The 18,809-nt window shown below is 52.2% G+C and overlaps 1 protein-coding gene across 2 annotated transcripts in view; it reads right to left on the reverse strand.

Moving 5' to 3' along the window:
• Nucleotides 1-18,809, reverse strand: part of ATPCL (ATP-citrate synthase) — a 95,415-nt gene that overhangs the window by 70,337 nt on the left and 6,269 nt on the right. The window contains exon 1 of one of the 2 annotated variants that reach the window (XM_055075915.2): nt 2,575-2,827. The exons of the other annotated variant lie outside the window; for it this stretch is intronic. The gene's annotated coding sequence lies outside the window, so the exon portion shown is untranslated. Of the gene's footprint in view, nt 1-2,574; nt 2,828-18,809 lie in introns of those variants that run through there. 2 annotated transcript variants of the gene reach the window in all.

Below are 18,809 nucleotides of genomic sequence, written 5' to 3' on the forward strand. Positions count from 1 at the left end.
GCCCCTGGGTGCTCTAGTGCCTGCAGCCGCTATCGGAACTTGCGTGGCGCGCACAAAACACATCGCAAACGCCATATAGATCAAGAGGTTATTAGCGCGCATGCGCTTCTAGAGTGCCCACCGTCGCACTGTCTTCGGTGATGTCAACAGCTGCACGCAGTGGTATTCTGTAGAAGTCCACCTAGTGGACTGTCCATTTCGGTCCCTGCTGTTGCTGCTCACAGGGAGGATTTGCTTCTAGCTCATGACGCACGAGGCTCTGACGCCGAACCGGACGGATCCTAGAACTGCTTAATCCTTGCTACAGTGAGATTATAGTGCACCCGCATCCGCAGCATTAACGCGCACTTCACTCATTTTTTTTTCTTTTTGCAGAAAGCAGCTCCTCGGCGACCATTCCTGAGGCGGACGTCGACGTTGCCCCTCGTAACCGAGCGAACGAACACAGCAAAGGACGAACGCGGAGCGCAGTGGCATGCGAAAGACGGCGATAGCGCAAGGAGGAAAGCGGAGGAGGGGATGCAGCGCAACCATGAGGCGGAAAGACGAGGAGGCTATGGCGAAATAGAAAACCGCATTGCCGAGCAAGACGGGAGTTTGCGACAACGATGGCTACGAGATGGCGCCAGACTAGCGCGCGTCGGCTGTATGAAAAAGCGCTGCATAAGCGGAGCTCTGTCTGCGGCGGCTGCTGTGAATAACGCCCACGCGCTGCCTCTCGCGAACTCCCGATTAGCGCGGCAGTCCCGCCACACATCGATCCGTTTGCAACGTGCCGCACGAGACAGATTGTCCGCGCAAGCCAATATATCGCGAAATGAAAAGGGGAATGTTTTTATTAAACGTAACGAGGATAGAACGTGAAAAAGTGCTTCAACACCATGCGCGAAGCTCGAGTCCGGATCTTTGCTTCGGCCAGCCTGGGCTGCACACGCCACCAGTGGCAAGTGCTATCCTTTTCTTAGCACCCGCTACCTACCGAGGAAATGTAATGTGAACGATCGCCTTGTAAATCTGAAGCTCAGAGCGTTGGTACCTAATATAACGCTTGCTATTGCGCATTATACCCTACAGAGAGATTACAGCGAGCAATGAGTGAGTCGGCGCCCACCATTTCACTACCGTGCATTCACTAAGGCACGGAGGCCTGAAAAACGCTCAGGCAGCTGGACTACAACAGCTCACAGCCATACCACAGCAGGCGGAGGGGAGGAAAAAAAACGCGAGATTGGACGGATCAAGGGTGAGCCGGTTAAAAACAATACTACACGGCGGGTGGTCATTTTCTTAAAGCGAAGTTTCACTGTTGTTGCTGCTGCTGTGGCTGTCTTCCACGCCGCGTAGGGGGTTGGTTCAAAGCGTGTATATACATGGAAGGATGGTGGCAAAGAGGAAAGGTGACGCGAGAAACTCGTTTGCACCTTCGCAACGCGTCGAATGTGCACAAAGCCCTCTGGAGCCCCTGGGCGTCGCCAGCGTACAATCTTGACGGCTGTAATTAACCGTGACCCCCCGCAGAAACAATGCAGAAACTGCAGCGCTTACGTTTCTGTTAACTGCAACCGGCCACAGGGGAAAAATATAGAATAGTAAAGAGGAGGGGGGAGAGGAGCCAGAAAACGGGTAGAACCGACACAGTTGCGAAGCGAGTGAATAACAGCCTTGCCACTCCTCGATCCCACTTCCCATACAGAGGAGAAAGCGGAACAGGTAAATGATGACGTCAGAAGGCAAGCAAACACTAATGCGCAACGGGCAGCCGTCGTAGGGTAATGATAATGCTCAACCCTCTCGGAGAGTATGAAAAATGGCACACGACGTCTTAAGCAAATACGACTACCCGTGTGTTCTGTGTACTAAGCAAACAGCAGTGGTGCATGCAAGGTAACGTTTAAAGTAGACCCAGCACTCTCGTACTTGACTAAACGCTGAAGTTAAACATTCGACGCCAAGATCACGGCTAACTACGGTCAATCAAAGCAAAGAGAACACAAATCTTCGCTTACATCGATTCCCACAGTGCATGGGATCCGCGTAGATCTTTCCTTTGTTTTTTCACGCGTCACGCGTCAGGACATGGCGCTTCCGCCGTTCGTATCCCGAGCGAGGGTGCTCGCTCAAAGCACAGGCTCCTGCAACAATTACTGGAGCGTGCTCCGCCGCTTCCCCCTATTACGAAATGCGCGCGGCGGTTCAGTCAGCGTGGGAATGATGACGCGCCTTAAGACACGACACTTACACCCACAACAAACAGGCAACTGGTAGTAGATGAATGTGCCTAAACTTCGCCATTCTGACTGCGAATGGCTTCGCAACATTGCAAATCGAAACCTTGCTTCAAGGAAGCGTTGCGTTATGAATGCCCCAATTCGCATTGGTCGCACATGCGCGCAGAAACTTATTTTCGTCACGTGTTTCGACAATCCGCTGCATTCCTCCCGCGTAGGTAAGCTGTTTCCGCGGCCGGAAACGGAAGCTGCGATCCCGTGCTCAGCAAGGCAACGCTATTCGGTCAAAAAAAAAAAAAAAAAAGAGCCGACACCCTCAGAGTCCGATTAACCCGCAAATCCTTACCTTTAGACGTGCAGCTGGGTCCAACGGATGAGTCAAATCCTACGCCGAGCCTGCTCACACCGGCGACTGTTCGCGTGGAGAAACAACAAATCGCGAGGCAATTCCAGAGGCGCTGTTTCCTCGCTCGCGTAGAAGCCACACGTTCCTCGATGCACACGCTGGCAAGCGATGGGGCTCCTTTACCGCGCGCTCGGTATAATCGGACTGCAATTAGCGAAGCACACTGCCCGCGCGCTGTGTTCTCTTCCCCGTTGGAGCGCGCGAGCGGCGGCGACGTCTACCGAAGGTCAGCGAGCGCGGTGAGGAAGTCTTCGCCTCCCGAGTTTGCGCGCGCGCAAACTCGGGAGGGCCCTCTGACGTCACGGCGTACGACGACCGCGTCATCAGTGACGCTGCGCTCGCTCGCCCAGCCGAGCCGACGGGGCAACAACCTCGGGAAGCGCGAGTAGAGCGCGCCAGCGCTGGAAAACAAGTCCGTGGGGCGGTGGAGAGAAGGATGCGACGGCGCGTTCATTGATGGGCTTGCAGGCCGCCATTACGAGCATCTATGTCAGGAGGAATTTTGTTCGTTGGAATTTATTTGAGAAGCGACGAAAAGTTACACAGCCTATTCGGCGAGCGACTACTGTTGCGAACTTGGCAGGAGGTTTTTTTTAGCTTTTTCTTTTTTCATCTTTCGCAAGTGGCTGAAGCTTGCTATGGATTTTATCGAGACAGAACAGGCTTCCCGTCCCCTTTCTTTCCCATTTATTATTTATTTTCTCAACGGGGCAAACGGAGCATCCGTAGCGTCGAAACGTGAACGCTAGCTAGCACCGGATACCGCCATCTATTAGCAGCGCCAGCACCCAAACAAAACGGTGCATTGTTACCTTTCTCGAAACTCTCTCGGCATATGCAAGGGTCGGATATTTAAATCGTGAGGTTTTACCTGTCCGAAACCAGGACACGATTGCGAGGCACCCCCGTAGTGACGGACTACGGATTATATCTGACCGCTTGGGCTTTTTTATCGTGCCCTCGAATCCAAGTACACGAGCCGATTTGCATTTCGCCCCAACGCAAGCGAACGCTCTCTCCCGCGCCAAAACCGACGAGATGACCGGCGATGTGGACGATTTCGTCACCTTCGCGCCGAACGTGGGCCCTTTTCGTCGAGTACGACGTCCCCACTCGGGCGGTCTGCACCGCCTTTCCCGCAGCACGCCATCGCGCACAAGCTCGCACTCTCACCGCTTCCTACAGGCAGACTAGCCGAAGTGCCTGCCGATTCCGACGATGTGGCTCGCCAAACCCTTGCTCCTCAACACCGGTCGTAACAAGAAAACGCACCACTATTCCGACAGGCACCACTCGAACCAAGGGGCGCCTCGCGAGAGTGCACGAGTTCGGACGAGCAGACGGCACTTGAACGTGAAACGGCTGGTTCGTGCCGGAAGAAAACACTGGTCGCAAGAAAGGGGCCCCGCAGTATTTTTCTTATTTGCACCTTCCCCCCACTTTGCGGCTGTTTTGCCCGGTGTAGAACTTGGGCCACTGGCTGTGCAGGGGTACCGCACAACGCGACCAAGTCGCCAACAGAAGCAACCGAGCGCGGAGTACGAAGCAAAGGGGACCAGAGCGCGTGCACTGGGATGCGCAGAAGTGCCCGGATTTGAGCAGACAAATCAACGACAGCTTCCCTTCTACACCATTCCCGCATATGCGTGGCATCCGGCGATTTTTAATCGCCGCCGATTTAAGGTTTCGCGCGCGGAAGGCATTATTTCTACACCGAGCAGCCGCTGTGCCTCGGACAAGCGTTACCAGGGCAGAGTTGCAGATTGCCGTTTCGGGAGGTTTGAGACCTTCGGCGTCCTGCATAACCGCCACGTGTGGTGACCGGCTACGAGAAATTAGCGGTTGGCTACACGGGCGCACATTTCTTTGTTGCCCCTTCAAGTCCTGCCGTCGCTCGGTCGTGTGACAGCCTCCGTCTGCCGATGCCTTGGCTCTTCCGCCCGAATGAACGCGTGACCGCATATGTGTACCGTAACCGCCCCTGTGGTACAGGACTGTCGTTGCGCCGAATCCACAGAGCCAGGGACAATGCCAGCCGCTCTCGCGAGCGCCGAGCGTGCCACAGACTCGAACAACGGGTCGGATCATCTGCGCGGCAGAACGTAATCGCCGCCCAAGGAGTGGCTTCGAAAGTTCTGCAGCGAATACTGCGCATGCTCCGGTTACGCGAAAGCGACACCGGCACACAGAGGAATGTTAAAGCAAAGGCGGGGACGCTGACCACGACTGAGCTCGATTGGGTACCTTGAAATACGAAGGGAAAGATATCGAATGAACACAGTATTTCCGACCTTTTTTGTTCTTTTGTTTTTGCTTTAGGTCAAGGTCCGGGACGTCGTAACCCTAGAAGAATACATGGCAATCCTCAGAGACCACTAAATCATTTACGATAGCTTTTCACAGCCCGTTTTCGTTTCCCCGGAGGTGAGATGTCGCGACGTCATCACTCGGACGGCGGTCACGTTTGAGTAGGACGCCGCCAAGCTTTGATGCTATCGCTCCGGCTCGCTCGGCCGCCTGCTACGGTACTCCGTGGGGCCCCACAACAAGTGGTGCACGACCTCCGATGTCATCGTAATCGCCGACGTAATCAAAATCCTCAGCGCTGTGCCACAGGCGGCCGCCCAATCTGGGGTGTCAAATTCCGCCAGGCTGTTAAATTTCCATCTCGTCAGCTCTGCCCAGAGGGATGCTGCGGTCTCTGCGATGGGCTTGAAATGCCGCCACTACACAGAATTCGACAATTTGCCGGAATTTGACAACGTTCAGTATAGCGCACCTGGTTACCTTCCGACATGGCAGCAGCTGCCAACTTGTACAGCGAGAAAGGTCTCGGGATTTTTTTGGGCGGTACGGCACGGAGAAAATTAAGGGCGACCGAGTGGCTAAATTTCGGCAACACCCGTATTAAGTCAACGAACAGTGAAGTCAAGGAAAGTGCACGTAAAATTAGCTTTCTTTTATAATTAAATTGTACAATTATGGACTAGGCTGAAATTACCGGTAAACTACAAATTCTTAATATACGAAAGCAGGAAGTGAAAGTGGAAGACGAGGGAGCTGTTTCTTGTTTGCCTAAAGGCTAAACCCTATGAGCGCGATTTTGTGCGCGACAGCGACGAGCGAAGGCTTCGAGCGACGGATCGGGCCGTCGCGTGAACAGATCGCTCGGTCTTGTCGCGCGATCGCTCCGTTCTGCAAATCTAGAATTCGTCGCTCGTCGCTCGGAAGTGCTATGAGCGACTAGCCAATAGCGCGAAGCCGGAACTGGATGTAGATAACTCAAGTACTTGCGATTGTCGCACGGAACGAGCAAACTATTGAATTTTTATACGTGCAAGGATAAGAACCTACTGCAAGACTTTCAGAAATATTTTATGCTGCTTTTTACAGTAAAAGACATCAACTTAATAAAGCACGCGTCACGCTATTTTCGGCTCCTATATTGCTGCCCTCATACCGGCAACACTGGGGAGACGTCACTCGACGTCGTCGCTCGCATGGGGTACGACTTGTAGGCGACGAGCGAACGCGACAGCCATCCCCATCGCGTCGCTTGTCGCGTGCAAGATCGCTTGCATGGAGTTTATACTTAACGCTTTGATCTTGCTTTTTCGTTACTATATGAATGTGAACGCTACCGCAAGTTTAGCCGTCATCAATAATTAGAGAGGTCCCGAACCACGCCTCGGCCATGGTGAAATAACAGTCCTCGGGTAGCATACGCTGCTGTGAACGTCTCGGCCAAATTTTGCTGTGGTACGCGCCAAAGGCCTGCTTTCAACAGAAGCGTGGCCCACAGCCTGTTCTGGACGCTTCATTTCGTCATAAAGCGGAATTCCATACGCGGCTGCTATTGGTAGGTGCGGTCCGCTACGCAGCGTAATTACCGCAGTCGCCGCACGTCTTATCCGCTGGCTGAGAGCTCACTGCGGTTCGCTTAGGACAACCGAGTCTAGCTTACGTTTGGCGCGTCGTAGGCGCAAAAGGTAGTCATGTCTACACGTGGACATCCGAAACGAAATTTGAACTGCGCGCCACGGTGACGTTCCGCAGGCGGAGCGCTGTGGGCACGCGCCGCCCCGGCGTAGCCTTCGCAGCGCAAGGCATTGAAGGAACAAGCCCGGTCCCGCTGAACGCACCGAAGTACTTTTTGCGGCAAAGTATTCCTGAAACAGCCTATGTTAATTTCAAATGCACTCCTCTTCGTTACGAAGTTGTTCGGGGCTCCTGTAAGTGCTGTAATGAAATCTTTTTTTTTTTCCGTGTGCCTTCCTCGACACCTCGGCTTCGTGCGGTAGTTGCACAGACGAATCTCAATTACACCTCAAGCGGTCGCGACGTAGGTCGGGCACGCCGTGCAGACCAGGAAACTCGAGGACGGTGCACAAGGGGCGCCGCGGACCTTGGAAGGCGAGAACGGGAAAACGTGCCGCTGCAAGGTGTGTGCGCGCGCCCGTATGCCCCACTCCTGGCACGACGCGGCCAACGCCGAGTCTACATGCACACTCCACTGGCACGGGCTCACAGCGGAAAAAAAAAAAAAAAGAAAGGTCGGCTCCTGCAAGGACCTGTGCTTGTGTGCGTACATCTTCCTCATTCCGCTTGAGAAAGCGACGGCAAGGATGGGTTGGAGCAGGTTGTCCGGGTGAACAAAGGAGGCGCGGGGGGGGGGGGGGCAAGGAAGAAAGAATGAAAAAGGTTCGCCAGCAATAACTGCACACGCGACGCACGAGGGGCAGGCAGCGCGCAGGTACAGCTAGGCCGCGGCACATATATGCGCCGAAGGACTAAAAAAAAAAAGCTGCGAGCTTTTCTGCCATATATTCGTTATCATCGGTCTATTCCACGCTCACTGCGAGACGGCTTTGCAAGCGATCTCCATCTGACATCTGCCTTGCGTCAACCGACTGCAACCGGCGACTGAAAATTTCATCGCGTAATGCTCCACCACACCCGACTGCGCTGGCCGCGCTTTCACGAACATTTGGTTACTCAACACGGGTTACCGGCATTGCGCCCATTTGCACGACCTGCGCAACCACACTTATTCTCGACCACAATGTCAGGTATACAGCCGTTTGCAATCCCGAGTCCTATAGCTGTATACTGCCGTCGTATCTCTCGATGTTACGCCCATCTTTCATTACAAGGTCCCCGAGTTTCGCAAGTTTCATTTGTACAATTTAGGATTCGGCACAAATGAGTGAGACAGACAGAAGAACAGACCTTCAAATCCTCTAATGCATTTGTCAGGCACGCACCGAGGATTTGTTTTCCGGGAGGGGGGGGGCAACCCAAGGCAACTTTTCTATGCAAATGAGGGGGGCGGTACCTTTACTAGTAGAAATGTGAATAACGCCCGCCATTCGCCATAAAGACGCGTAAAATCGCAAAAGAGAAATGAAATAAGACGTATCTCACAGGTAGTACGCCTGTGAGATGCACCTTTCTTTACTTGGCAAACAAGGAACCACATCGAATGGACTCGCGCAGGAAGAACACTGCCAATAACAAGTAAACAAACGATAGTGCAAAATAAAGATTTCTATCATCATCAGCAGCAGCCTATTTTATGTCGACTGCAGGACGAAGGCCTCTCCCTATAGTACATTTCTATAGTAGCATACAACTTAAAAAACAGCAGTTGGCAACCAAGGCACATGGACTGCGCCGTCAGCCAACCACAGAAGCAAACAAAATCGTCATGCGGCCTTTTCAAGATGGCGTCGTACTTGATACCTCCGGAGCGTCTGCTGTTCTTGAGTCTTTTCATCGACGGAAGCAATGAGGTGTGCAACAGACATGGACAAAGTGTATGGAGTCTGAGCATTTCACTCTTCGAAAGTCTACCCGCTGTGGTTGCTCAGTGGCTATGGTGTTGGGCTGCTAAGCACGAGGTCGCGGGATCGAATTCCTGCCACGGCGGCCACATTTCGATGGGGACGAAAACACCCGCCTACTTAGATTTAGGTGCACGTGAAAGAACCCCAGGTTGTCCAAATTTCTGGAGTCCCCCACTACGGCGTGCCTCATTATCAGATCATGGTTTTGGCACATAAAACTCCATAATTAATTAAATCTTCAAAAGCCTGCGGTAGAGTTCATTTCGCTGCTGAGCCCGTTTTACTCGTGAAATTTCACTGCCAACTGAAGTGAAACTTGACAATAAATAGTTGCAGCGAAGCAAGCATTTTATTTCACTTCAACAAAGAATTAGGCTTTCGTCATTTTCACTATAATAGGCGAGGGAAAACCTATAAAATTACGCGCTAATAATTTTATTTGTGGTTAGCGCCTTATTTGGGTAACAGGAAAAGTTTGATGTACGAATTATTTGCAGCCTCGCGGAGGAACAGTGGCTGGTGGTAATGAGGGCGTGTGCGAGGCTTCACTGCAGACTTAAAGGAACACTAAAGCGAAACAATAAATCAGTTTAGACTAATGAAGCATTGTTTGAGAACCCTGCAGGCAGTCATTTAAAAAAAATAGTTTGATTATTAGATGAGAAAATGAAAGTTCAAGTATCAGTATTTGAATTTCGCGCCGAAACCCCAGCGCCGGTGCGTCCGCGTGACGGCAGGGATTCCAAAGTGTGTTTTCGAATTTGGGCCGCGTTGGCTGAAGAAAGGTTCCTGAAACTTGCCATGTTTAATATTTGGTTCCTTTAGAACACAATGTGGTCAATTTGCACTGCTATATATAATTAGAAGGCCCTAGAAAATGCCATCAAAATCCAAGACGTCACAGCCCCCAGGTGCGGGAACTTAAGTAGGCGTCGCCACCCGTATTTCGTTCTTGCGCTTTTTATGGCTTACCAAACGTCTTATCGTTGTAAAAGTGGTGTTTTTGGTGTTGTAGAACGGTAATTTACTGATGCGGAAGAAATCATTTTTCACTTTAGTGTCCCTTTAAGTTGTATCCGTCTATAGTGGCGTTTTCTTTTTTTTTTTTTTTTTTTCGATTAGCTCTGGAAGAATTGTAGAGAAATATATTTGCGGAACAACCAGAGTTCTTTCGGATCCCTCGTTCACTGCTCTGCCAAGTGAAGTGCCAAAACCGACTCGTATTGTTATTTGGGAAGCTGCACAACGATGCGTGGCCACCCGTCCCGTACAACCGCGTAGAGCACAGGACGCTGCGGTTCTAGACGTACTGCGTCCACCGCGGAAGGTTAGAAAAGCACCTACATAAGCACAGCAGAGCAGTGGCTACGTCAGGCGGCTCGACTGATAACTGTAGAAGCATCATTCAAAACGCAGAATTGTTCTACACTTCTGGCAGCATTTTCTCTACTTTTTAAATAAAAAGATGTTGATCTATAAATATTTTCATAAACAATGCCTGAGCCCCCACGAGTAAAGCCCCAACGATAAAAAAAAAGGGCGCAGAGTATTACACCGCGCGCTCTCCTCCGCCTCCGTTCCTCTTCGTGGCTTTCCTCCCTTACCTACAGCTGTTGGCGCTGCAGCTAGTACACAGCGTACACGGCAACTAGACAAAAGTGTGCCGACGTTCCCGAGGGCCTTTCGTGCGGCCTTATTAAATGTAGGCCCCTGCTGCCACCAGCCTACGCATTAAGTGGCGGAGTGCGTGGTAAACGCGCCTGGAAGCTTTACAGTTGTAGCCGGAGACGTTATAGCCTGGTAACGCGTGTCGCGCATTAACTGCAGCGTAGATGCCGACCGAAGCGTGCGGCGACGCGGGTCGAAAGATGCCGTAAATTGAGGTTCACAAACACCGATACAGAAAGAAGCGCGAGAAAGCAGAGCCACCATCGGCATTTTCTTTCCGCGGTGGTACTCAGTGGCCACAAAATGCGAGGAGGCAGCTCACGTATTTTCATTTCAGTTCATTATTAACAAATTTAACTTCGCTATAGAAAAAACAAAACGCATGCCGACGGAACAAGATCGCACTGCTCGACAGCCACTAACGACGATACTGCACTTTAGAGCAACAAATAATTCCCGCGCATTTCAGAGGCGACGAAATATCCGGCGAACTTTGGCAGGCGACTTCGCGGGCGATCGAAGCACACGGCGCGAACCCGTTCCGGAACGAGCGAATATCGGTCAGCAACCGAATCGAGAGCCCGCTTGGCTTCGCTGCACGCAGGGCCCGCTGCATGCAGGCGAAGCAGCTCCGGGTGCCAGAGTCAGCGCACATATACGTACAGGGTGCTTTTTTTTCTTTCTTTCTAAACTGCAGCGAATTATTTTAAAAGATTGCCTAAGGCAGAGAGCACGCTTCTAACCCTTGATCTAAATTACACGATGAGGCGGCCATTTCTTCTACGAGAAATCAAAATGTTAAACTGGATCATTAATGTAATTACGCTAATTAACTTGTTTCACTATTGCACGAATTATAGCCGCCGAGTTCGCACGGCGTACCCACTTGGAACGAAATCTCTGGACAGCACCAGTTCCGAGACGGTCCGCGGTTCGGAATTTTCATAGAGTCCCTCGAAATGCGTTGGTGTTCCAGTCACTTTTGTGCCTCAATGCAAAAAACGGCTGTTTCTTGAAAAAGAAAAAAATACGTCGGGGCCCTTCAAAGTGCTAGCTTAAAGGGGTTGGGACACCAAATTTTGAGGCTATAAAAAGTCCGTTCGGGTTAATTTCGAAGCGGGCTGTAGTAGTCGCAGCGCTTGCATTCCAGACGGGCCACTGTTCACCACGAGCAGAAAATTAAAAACAAAGAGGGGGAAAAAAAGTTGAACCGCGAAGAACCGGGGGCAGTTGACGGTCAGCACGGAGAGATATCGTGGCAAGGAAAGAGGCGCCCGTCACCTCTTCCCCCTCGCCCGAAGCGTTTTTTTTTCCCTTTCTTTCCTCGTTCCAAAGCAATCATGCGGGCGCGTTCTAAAAGCGCCGCTGAGGGGGGAACGAAAAAAGAAAAAAGGGAAAAGTTGACGTCACGACCGTTCTCCCGCGGTATTCCCACACTCGCCCAGCGAGATTTTAATTTCGCCCGCGGCATTCTTGGCGTCTTTGTGCGGAGAACGTCAGCGCAGATGTCCCCACGCCTACCCGGGTGCTGCGCGCAGTCTTGGGACACGGCGCGCACACAAATGGAGGAAGTGGATCGTGTGACGCCTCGCGCGCGCACGCCGACGGCGGGGCTGGCGCCGTACATCGCCGACTAGGAAGTTCGCGAGATGGTTAACGAGGCTTGTCAAGCACAGCGTTCAAGACAAGAGGAAGAGTGAGAAAGTCGAAAGGCGAACTGCTTGCACAGACCTCGACGGCACAACGCGCAGCGCTGCTCGGGACAGAAAGATCGGAGCTGGCATATAAATAGGCAATTTAAGCGAGAGGAGAAAGAAAAGAAGTATTTCTTTCCGGACAATCCCATCGTCCGTTTTATACGCACGCGTTTAACTCCGTAATGCAATTTCGTGCCGGACTCCCCAGACTACCTTTGGCAATGGGTCCGAACTTTCCTTTTTTTTAATTAGTTACCCGACGTCGGAGACGGAGCGCTCCGTCTGTGGCTTGATGATGAGAAGTGGGAAATACGGATAAAGAGAGAGAGGGCGACACGGCACGGATGTTAACCAGAACAACCTCCCCTCTGCTACCCTGGGAGAGGGAAGGTGTATCTGAAGAGGAAGTAGAATAAAATAGGAATCGGGTGAACCTAAATCTCAGGGGCGCCACATCAGTGTGACACGGCCTATCCCACAGAACGCGGGAATCCAGCCGGCCCCCTACGGGATCCCATTAGCGCCCATCTCGAAAGCAATCCTAACTAATTTAGTTCTTCACGGTAACTGAAGACGCGCTGTGAAGGGGACGCAAGCAAAGGGCGGTGCCCAGCAGGCACACAGTGGGCGCCATACTCATGGGGGGACACGGAATTAGCGTCCGGGCGACAGTTACGTGCAACCACGTTGCTTTCTGGCCGGGTTAACATGCACTTCACATAAGCGACAGCACGAGCGAAGTTTTTCACGTTGGCATGGTCGCTTTTGGTTATTAATTTATCTTTTTTTTTCGTCACACATCGCACACTACTTATGTTGAATTCCAATGGCGGAGTCGGAGCAAGTTTTTCTGCTCGTTTCGGAGCAAGTTTGTTCCAATGGCAGAGTGAGGGCGGGAGTAAGGTGTTCCAATGAGAGAGTCGGAGGGGATTCAGAGCGGGAGTCAGTCCGTGGAGCAGAAAAAGATGCTCCGCCAAAATCGGCGGAGTGGACCGGAACTCTGCGTGACGTATTTCCTTTACTACGTTTGTCTGCTAGGAGGCGCCACCGGTCACGACTCGCGAGGAAGCAAAAGCTGCTGCACGCTTGGCGAGATATCCATTCCGCACTTTTAAAAAAAACGACAGGTGAACGGCGCTGAAGAGACAAGTGACCGGTGAAGCGGTGCTGGGAGCAAACAGCGGAATGAAATGACAACACGCAAGGTATCCTGGGTAACCCGGTGATAGAACTTCCGCTTCCGCCTTGCTCCGGCGGCGCAGGTTGTGTTGCACTCGCGGATCTGGAGGCGTTGCTCTGCGCCAGAGTCGAGTGCTCGCTCGCGGAGTCCGTCGGCTGCTCCGACTCCGCCATTGGAATTCAACATTAAGTAGTTACGTTCGTCGAGCGCGTGCCCGCGCGTAACGGGCATTCCCGGGTCCGCTACTTCCCGTTCGGCCCAAAACCGCGACGTCAACTAAGGCACGGACGAGGAGACCGATCGCGCTTCTTCGGGCGGCCGGCCAGCCTTGCCGCTCCACTAGGGAGGGAGGGCTCCTTGCCCTTTCATTCCGCTCCCCCGTGCATTGCCGTTGAGGCGTCCTCACAACGAGAGACGGCCGTACGGCGGCGCACTTTTCAATTCCCTTCCGTTAAATGTCACTGCTGCGATTAAATGTCACTGCTGCAGATCGTGTCGCCGAGTTAGTTATCCCTTCGCGAGCGCTGAACATTAGAAAAATTGCTGGATGCATAACCCGAATACAGCGAGTTTTCGTGCCGAAAAAAAATCGGACTGCTCGCGTTCTTTCGAAGCGTGCTCGTTTTTGCCACGTTATGCAATATGAACATAAACGCCGAATTCGAGATGGGAACATCCACCGTATCGTAAGTATATTAGTGAACTAAAATGTCGTCTGCCTTCTGCAGGTAAATTAACCTTAAGATTTCCCTGCACGGCCACTATAAACCAACGTGAAATAAAACAAAATGCCCACTGCCTCGACAAGAAACAAGCGACGTCGCTCTCCCACAGCGGAGCAGACGTAACGTATAACGTCACAAACCAGTTTTCCGTTCTATTTTATCCCCCTGCTCCATTCTTGCGGCGGGCCACATTTCCGAAACGGACGCCTTCGACGTCCCCGGCGGCGAGGAGGGCACCTGTCCGGAGGCGGCTCCCAGCTGCCATTGAGCCGATGGCGTTTGAAGTCGACGACCGTAAAAGGCGCTCTGCGTTTCACCGGATTTCTCGAGTTGTTTACGCTGCCGCGGGCTACTTGTGAGCGGTAGGCGGCATAATAAAGCTAGCCGGTACGCCTGTGACGTCGAAAAAGTATGCGGCGGCGTTTCCGCTGGAGTGCCGGTAGAGTTAAATCGTGGGCGTTTTCACGGGCCAGAACCACGATCTCATTATGAGGCACGGCGTAGTGGGGACTGCGGAACAATTCGGACCAGCCGGAGTTCGTTAAGGGGCCGTTCACCAGGTCTGGCCATATTGGGCTGACGAGCGCAGAGCAAACATCGCGCGATAACGATCGTGTCTGCGAATTATTACATCACTACGCGCCGCGGAAAGACTTCAAATTTCGAACCGAACGCCGTTTTTCCTTCTCCTCGCGGCCACCGCGCGCCACGTTAGACAATATGACGCACTCGTGCTAGTGCGCCTACGTACACGTGTTTGCACTGTGACGTCACTCGTGGTGACACGCGACTGCGAGAATTATTCGAGGTAACATCTGTTATTGGTGTGATCTGCTGCTTGAATTAACGAATTAAAACTTACGAGAAATAATAAAACACACAAACCGAATGTCTGCATGTTTTTTTGTTTTACTTCGCGCCGCACCAAGAGAGATGTACTTCCGTTTTGTCTGCTTGTTCCCACGGACGTGCGCGACGTCACCGAAACTCATTTTCTACTGTCTTCTAGCGCGAGGTGATGCTCTGCGATGCGCTTGTGTCTGCCTCAGCATTCGCGCAGCGCTGACCTATACTGCCAGTCAGGTGTCCTCGCGCACAGCGCGAAATATCGTGCGCTGCGCGAAACGAGACAATCGCGACCGCTCGCGCGCGACGCCGTCAGCGGAAGTGCGCCGCGCCGCAAGAAAGCAAACAATTTAAGGCGGGGCCCGTGACGTACGCGTCACGCGATCCTTGAGGCCCGGTGTGGGAGAACGCAGGGAAGGAATTTCGCTTGCGGACGCTAGACGGGGCGAGTGGAGAGAGCGTCTGCTTGGCAGCGGAGCTCGACCCCTGAAATCGTGGGTTCGCGGCACGAAATGTTTCTATCTCGGCTATTAATGAGCCAATTTCAAAAATTTGGCTGCAGAACGCGCTTCCAAGAGGGCACCGTAACTATCAGCGTATAAACGAAATTTGCTATGGGGCCTGGTGAGGGGCGCTTTAACGCGCACCTAAATTGAGTACACGGGTGTTTTCGGCATTTCGCCCGCATCGAAATGGGGCCGCCGCGGTCAGGATTGTATAGATCCCCGGAACTCGCGCTTGGCAGCGCCACACTACATGGCCCGCAAGCATGTCCCGCAACAGTGTCAGCTGTAATCCGTCGTTCTCGCCTCGAGATATCCGACCGCAACCGAAGGCAGCGGAGTTCCAAGCGTACGGCGGCAGCCAGTTGGCCGAAACGGCTGGGACAGGGCTAACCACCACCGGAGACGTCAGAGGAGACGCGACGACAGCTGCCCGTGCCGAGCCGCACCATCACGGAACGCCCGGCGGCATTCTTTATGTCGTCACCGTGCGACGCTGCCGATGTGCTTCGAAACAACCACCACTGCGGAGGCAGATTTACGGCCATCGTGCGATCGTACGTCAACGAGGCAATCCGCTGCTTGTCAAAGAGAAAGCGCTGCCTCATTTCTCAACGGAAAGCATTTAGGCGTGTACAATACAGGGTTTCCCTACACAACTGCCGGCTTCTCTCGTGCCGCGCTCGTCTGCACTTAACGTTGAGATACAAATTTGATGACGTAATAAAACCAGCGAAAAGGTGAACAGAAAGAGAAAAGACGTGTGTGTGCGGTTTTGGCACAGAACTCGTTTATTACGCAAGACGACAGAACGGGCTGGAAATGAATACTGCCAGTGGAAGGGACTTAACGCCTGCCTGTCTCCAAATCAGGATCCAGAATGGAGAACAGGAAGGGGGCACGTTTTTAAAGCAAACAGTAGACAAAGGGAAGATGACACCGTATAAGGGTCACCATACATCGGAGGCATTGTGTTTGAAGCCGAGCTGCGCACTGCACCGAATCGCTGCAAGCAACGGTGTGGACGCCTGCAACAGGCGAGCAAGCACAGAAATGCGCACGGTTCGCTCACGCAGGCGCGTTTAAGCCTGTTTCACATGCAAGCGAAAATGCTCGCGAATCCTGCCGCCGCGCCGCAGAAATCTGTTTCGAGCGGCGGCGGCGGCACTAGCGGCGGGAGCGGCGAGGTTCGGGCAAGTTGGAATTTCGTCGCAGCGGCAGAGCGGCAGCACCGCTTCCGAACGGCCCGTCTCGACACGTGACCAGTGGAGGACTAGTGCGGGAAAGCCCGCGCATAGGACGATGTTTATTTACTTGCTAAACGTGGTACGGGTAAGATGCCAAGAGAGCTTTTCAACGAATTGCTAATTGCTAAGCGCAGGATATGTATTTATAAAATGAAGGTTTGAGAGGCAGGGACAAAGCAATGCTTATATTGGTAGTCGCAAACTACCGAAACTGGCTTAAAGTCCCGTGTTTTTTGCCAGCAACATTGATATTCGCAGCGGCGGAAAACGCGCGGCGGCAATTATAGTGAACTAGAACTAGTATTCTAGTTCACTATAGCGGCAATGCATGTGAAACGAAACCTCGCGAAAAGCTTCGCAGCGTCGCGCCGCTGTTCGCTCCATGCGCTCAATCGCTTGCATGTGAAACAGGCTTTACAGCCCGCGCACGACCCGGCCCCGAACGCATAAAGCACGATTTTCTCGTCGAAATCTGCAACGGATAGGTCAGCCCGTAAACGGTCCATGAAATTCGGTAGGAAAGCGCACAGGTCCAACGTAACGCACACCATATTACCCGATCGTTACATTCGCGAAACAATTCGCCGTTGTGAAAAGAGCGACGACGTTATCTGTTGACAAGAAGAATTTATAAGCGGCGTTCCCCGTCCTTCCGTCTCGCAAAGAGTCAGAATATCCCCGGAACAATGCCTCAGAAATTGAAAAAAAAAGAAAAAAAAAAGAAACTATACACTTCACACTCGCGTCTCAAAAATAGCTTCCCTGGCGCGACACGCAGGTCCCGTTTTATCTTCGACGTCTGGCGCGCCGTGCAGACCTCAAAAACTTGTCGCGCGAAAGTGTCGACAGGCGATCGCGCGTTTCCCCTGCCGGCACTTAACACAGATAGCGACACACGGCCGATACCGGTGCGTTGCCGCTGGAGAGGAGAGAAATGAGTGAGCCCAGAATAAACTGACCCGACGGTATCGCTTCTCACCCTACGGCCAGACATATCCCGGCTTATCAAACACAGAAGGGCGATTCATATAAATCGGGGGGGGGGGGGGGGGGGGGGGGGGGGCGAATATTCCGAGTTTCGAATACTAAACTAACTGTTCGTATTCGAAAAAGGAACTATTCGGTACTTCCGAATATTCGTAACCAGTAATAGAATATCTCTCAATAACCAAACGTTAAAGCCTACGTGGTTACTTTTCTCCGTCTGCTAAACTAAGTATCGCAATTTAAGTTATCAAGAGCGAACCGCGATAAACGTTTCTGGACCAATGCCGAAATAAAATTAGTAATACGAGCTATGTTTTCGATCTGTAACTGAAGCCGACATCAAACTGACTTGTAGAGTGATCATTTAGTGTTTTTTTTCTCATTCTATAGTCAAGAAACCGTTTTACGTCTTACGGAACGACCTGTTATGTTTTCTTTGCAACCGGCAATATTACACGTCTCGACGGCATACGAAGTCTTTCAGCTATTTGTTTTTTCCTCAATACTTCTCATTTTTGTTATTTCGGCAACTATTTTATTTTGCGTCTTTAGAAAACCAATCTTAGAGCAGCCATATTTTCTCCTTGAAAAGTTTGTTAGCACTCAGGCTCGCAAGTTGTTAAGGGGCTATTCGCAATTTTTTTTTTCTTAATGACAGTGATCGTATGGTCGAAAATGATCCCGCGTCCCCAATAGGCGTCTTTTTTGTACTTGTTTGTACAGGAGTGGCACGCTATTACGGCGAAATAAGTATTGCTGCTGTAACTATATGCGCCTTCGCTAAAATATTCGATGCTTCCTATTTGCATCCGAAAAAAAAAAGTTGATAGTCACCCAACCCCTTGCATATATAAAGACCCCAAGTTAGCGATGACGAAACAGCGTATACTGATCGATTATTCAACGAGGAATCGACGTTCTAAAGAAGCTGCAGTGGGAGGTGGAAGAATGAAACGGCACTTCACAGGCTACGGCAGGAATGGCGGGCATCGAATGAATTTTTTGTCGCCAGGTGTCATCTTTCAGGCGCACCAAAATTAAGCGGACGAGCTTTTTTTTTCCATTCTTTCTCCCTTTTCTAACGTTTCCCAATGCACGTCGGAATGCGGCGGGGAGTCGAGCGAGCGCCGGGACGCCGCGGTCAAGTCAAACACGGCGGCAAGTCAGCGACGACTAAATTCAAGGGCGTGCGGCCAAATTAGACGCGCACACACGGGACGAAACGTGTCGACACTTATTCGCACGGAGTCGCACGGCCACCCCCCGAACAGCGACCTAACGTGGGAGCCTCGGCGATCATCGCCGATCCACAAACGCCGGGAAAGGCAAACGCAGGGCGGGAGGCCTTCCGTGACTTGGGCGCAGAGGCTTCCTTCTCGACTCGCGAGTGGTCGTCGCACGGCGACGTGCGCTCATCGCGTACTTGCGCACCAGGCTCGTGCAGGCACTCGACGCAGGCTACCTGCTGCTCCAGCA

The sequence above is a fragment of the Dermacentor andersoni genome, chromosome 2 (assembly GCF_023375885.2).
Source record: "Dermacentor andersoni chromosome 2, qqDerAnde1_hic_scaffold, whole genome shotgun sequence".
Taxonomy (NCBI): domain Eukaryota; kingdom Metazoa; phylum Arthropoda; class Arachnida; order Ixodida; family Ixodidae; genus Dermacentor; species Dermacentor andersoni.